Here is a 4624-nt window from a genome sequence, read left to right as displayed (position 1 = left end):
CCCCGCCCCACCGCCAGCGCCCCTTTCCCGTCGCTCTCCCGCATCCCTCCGAGCCGGAGCTGAGTCCAGCCCAACACTCAAAAGAGGAATCCAAAGGGAAAACGGCCAAAACGAGCCACAGACTTCCAGCCCCACACTCCCCTCACGCCCATCCTGCCACAGCCGCCTCTTCCCAGGGGAGCCGGGGGTCCTGGTCCAGCCGGGGGTCTCCGGACAGGCCCCAGCTCCGGGCAGGGCAGCCCAGGGCCGGGGGCTGGGGGTGACGCAAGCACTTGCTCCTCTCCCAGGCTGTATTTTTGCAGCTGGAAAGCATTACCCTCCTCAAAGGCTTTTGTTTTCCAGCTTTGCTCCTTCTTTCTGTGCTCACCATGCTCCCCTCTCCTTCGCAGGAATCACTTTGTATTTTTTTTATCATCATCATCATCATTGTTATTTTCATCATCATCACTATTATTATTATTATTATTTTCAGCTCTTCCTTGTAGCCTCAGCTAAACCTGGATTTCCTCTTGAACTTTTGGTGGAAGCTAATTTAGAAAACATCTATTTTTAACCCCCTGGCGCTGGCCTGCAGAAACCTTACCCCCCCTCCTTCCCAATCTTTGGAGAGGGGGGGAGTGGGGGGCAAAGAGTCTCCCCCCTGCATCCCCCCACCCAAAATGGGAGCCTGGGGACAGTGCCACGGTGAAGACACACCTTGGACCCATCTGAGGGGACCGGCAGGGATGAACTTGTCCCCTGGAGGGGTTGTGCCACGATTCCATGGCAGAATCCAGAGGGCACAGACCAACCCCCCCCCACTCCTGCAGCCCCCCGCGGGGGCCTCTCCCCACCAATTCCTATCCTGGAATCAATCCTCCTCCTCCCTGCTCAACCTCGGCGGGGCCGTTGCGGGCGATTGCGACACGCCGAGCTCATTTCCCAAGATTTATTTATTTGAGAGTGTTTGGAAGGGAGCTGGTGGGGGCAGAGAGCAGGGAATGTCGGCTTCCCAAGGCTCTTCCTGGGAGAGGCGGCCAAAAAACCTCACGGGGATGGGGTCCACGCTGGCAGCCCCCCTCGGGGGGGGGGGGCAGATGGAGGGAGGACGGAGGACGAAGGAGCACCGAGAACTTCAAAGTTGCTCAACACGGGCGGGTTGGCAACTTCAGCAAACCCCAAAACCCACCCGCACAGATGTTTCCTGGTTTCACACCCGCCACAGCCTGAGTGATCCCGGCTGAGAGCCATTCCTGAGGTCCCCGCCACAAAATCCTGTGTGTCACGCTGAGCTTGGATTTTCCCTTTTCACAGAATCCTGGAATGCTTTGGGTCAGAAGGGACCTTAGAGCTCATCCCATCCCAGCCCCTGCCATGGGCAGGGACACCTTTCACCATCTCAGGGTGCTCCAAGCCCTGTCCAGGCTGGCCTTGGACACTGCCAGGGATCCAGGGGCAGCCCCAGCTTCTCTGGGCACCCTGTGCCAGGGCCTGCCCACCCTCACAGGGAGGAATTCCCTCCCAGTATCCCACCTAACCCTGCGCTGTGTCAGTGGGAAGTCATTCCCTGTGTCCTGTCCCTCCATCCCTTGTCCCAAGTCCCTCTCAGCTCTCCTGGAGTCCCTTCATGCATTGGAAGAGGCTCTGAGCTCTCCCTGGACCCTTCCCTTCTCCAGGTGAACACCCCCAGCTCTCCCAGCCTGGCTCCACGGCAGAGGTTGCTCCAAGCTCTCAGAGCAGCTCCGTGGCCTCCTCTGGCCACATCCTTCTGCCGGGATCCCAGAGCTCCAGGTGGCCACTCAAAGAACTCCTTGACACAAGTGGGTCACCGACCCCACATTTCCCACTGACGCCGCAGCCCGAGGTTCTCCCTCCCTTAACCCGAGCCGCCCGATTTCCCCCGCTCGCAGCGAGGCACTGCAGGGCTGTGGGTTTTTTGGGGAAGGAGCTTTGCTGACCCAGCACATAACTTTGCTCTGCATGAATCAGTTGCTGTGCAGTCTGCAAACACATCAATTGTGGCCTGACAGGAGGAGGAAGGAAACACACAATCTTCCCTCGGATTTAAACCAGGGATTTCGACAGTCCCCAAACAGCTGCGAGGGCAACGCAGCCACTTAGCAGCTCCTCCAGACTCCTGCACAGTTGAGCGAGGAAGAGGAGAAACCCCCTATAGCCACAGAGATCCAACAAGCTTGGCCAAAAATCCCTGAATTCCAGAATCCCTGAGGTTGGAAAAACCCTCCAGGACCATCGAGTCCAACCCGTGGCCGATCCCCACCAGAGCCCTGAGTGCCACGTCCAGTCATTCCTTGGACACCTCCAGGGATGGGAACTCCACCACCTCCCTGGGCAGCCCCTTCCAATGCCTGACAACCCTTCCCATGGAAAAATTCCTCCTGGAATGTGTGGACGTGGCACTTGGGGACACGTTTCAGCGATGACCTGGTGGTGCTGGGTTCATGGTTGGACTCGAGGGTCTTAGAGGGCTTTTCCATAATTATTAACGGAATTAATAATTCCGTGATTCCAAGTCTGGCAGAAACTCCACTTCCCAGCTACCCCTCCAGGGAGCACTCCCAGGACAGCAGGACTGGGATGGTGGCCAGGAGAGGTCCCAGCTTTGCTTGAAGCAGCTGGAGACATCGCTGGGCACGGAGCTCCGACACCAAATCCTTGTTCCCGTTCTGCTGAGGAGCACTTTCCCCCTTGCCCCAGCACATGGGATGGAGAACAGAGATGGACCAACCTCCACCGCTAACATCTGGCTTGAGATAAAGAATAATAAAGAAATAAAGAATAAATAAAGAATATTTACGTCTGATAAACACACATCTACGGCAACAGCCAGTTCTTGCTTCCCCACAATGAACAAGCCCTGACATGAACCCCAAGTGCCTCAGGAGGCCTCATGGGGTCTGTGGCCCAAGCAACACCACACCAGAGCTGCCCATCCACACCACATCCCACAGAGATCCCACCCAGAGAGCAGCGGGCGCTGCGTCCCCCGCTCCCGGCACAACCCACCCCGCGGGGCAAGGAGGGGCCGTGGCCAACTTGCCACCCAGTGAGACGCCCGGGCGGGTGGGAGCTTGGAAAAGTCGCCGAAATGTTTCGGCTCAGAAACGCCGGCGGCGCAGGAACGGAGGCTCGTCAGGAATGCGATCCCCAGGGCCGCTCGAACACATCGGTTTCCCACTTTCCTTTTTATAGGGAATGATCCGTTTGATACATTTACATAATACCATAATCTGGAGGAATTTCTGTCTCTTCCCTCCACAGACATCCTCTCCCCGGGAGAACAAGCCCGTCTCTGTGAGGGCACCGCGCTCTGTGGATAAACACTGCTCCTGGGGACAATTTTCCTTAATTAGAAGTATGTTAACAGCACGGGCACAAAGACAAACTCCCGCCCCGAAGGGCGCCGGACGGCCGGACAGACACCCCGTGCCCCCGAGGGTCCAGCACGGCCCCCCTGCTCCCAGGAACAGCCAACTCCTTGTGTCCGAGCCAGGCAGGAGGGGACGGCGGAGAGGACGGCCACCACCACACACGGCCACTGCCGTCACGTCAGCCTCGTTCCCTCAGCAAACCAGGCTCGAAAATAAATAAATTCACCGCCCTCTCTGCTAAGATGTTTCGCTGTGAGGAGGAACCGCTGGGTGGAAGCCGGTGGCCCACGGCCAGGATGTCTGACTCGGCGCTGGGATGGATCCCTGGGGCTCTGCGAGAGCTCACGCCTGCCCTGCGCAAGCCAAACGTTCCTCGGGGGCAACGCGGCCCCCCCCGGGGCTGTGCAGCCCCCACAGAGGGACATCCCAGCCCGATGAGTGGCAGATGCTGGAGCGCTGCCCTTCTCCAGGGAGCTCTGGGACCCCCAGCCCATGTGGTCGCTGTGCCTCAGACCCCCGGTGCAGCACCAGGGCTGCATCTGAAGGGGAACTGTGTCCAAGCGGTCACTGGCTCCTCTCCAGCCCCCCAGTGACACCGTCTCCAGCTCCCCGCGGTGGGGACACCCCAAACTTTCACTCCTCCCCATGTCCTGGCTCAACCCCGCAGCATCCCTGCAGAGCCTGGCTGAGGCACCGGAGGTGGGAAGAGCAGGAACAGGGATGGAACGAGCTCCAGGCTGCGTGGAGGGCAGCCAAGGGACCGCTAATTACTTGGCCTTAATGAGACCATTCCATGGGCACAAATATTCCGTAGAGGCCGAGGGAGGGATGGGGCGCTTGGCTTCCTTCTGGGTGAGAGGAGAGAGACACAGGCTCGACAGGAACCCAGGGAGCACCACTGGGGTGATCCAGGGGGAGGGGGGATGAGAAAGCAGAAATGGGGCCAGCGTGGGCAGGGAGGGTCCTGCAGGGTTCCCGCAGAGAGCCTGGCACGAGGCAGCACGGGATGGACACACAGAGGTGTGCAGGGACAGACAGATGAGTGCAGGGACAGACAGATGAGTGCTGGGACACACAGATGGGTGCAGGGACAGACAGAGGTGTGCAGGGACAGACAGAGGTGTGTGCTGGGACAGACAGAGGTGTGTGCAGGGACAGTCAGAGGTGTGTGCAGGGACAGACAGATGGGTGCAGGGACAGACAGAGGTGTGTGCAGGGACAGACAGATGGGTGCAGGGACAGACAGAGGTGTG

General features: G+C 59.1%; 1 protein-coding gene across 1 annotated transcript in view; it reads right to left on the bottom strand.

Annotated features, from left to right (window-relative positions):
- LRP1 (LDL receptor related protein 1) overlaps window positions 1-4624 on the bottom strand; it is a 73721-nt gene that overhangs the window by 44345 nt on the left and 24752 nt on the right.

Source organism: Corvus brachyrhynchos, unplaced genomic scaffold (genome assembly GCF_000691975.1).
Source record: "Corvus brachyrhynchos isolate BGI_N302 unplaced genomic scaffold, ASM69197v1 scaffold193, whole genome shotgun sequence".
In the NCBI taxonomy this organism is placed as follows: Eukaryota; Metazoa; Chordata; class Aves; order Passeriformes; family Corvidae; genus Corvus; species Corvus brachyrhynchos.
This window is presented reverse-complemented; position numbering and strand designations above follow the sequence as displayed.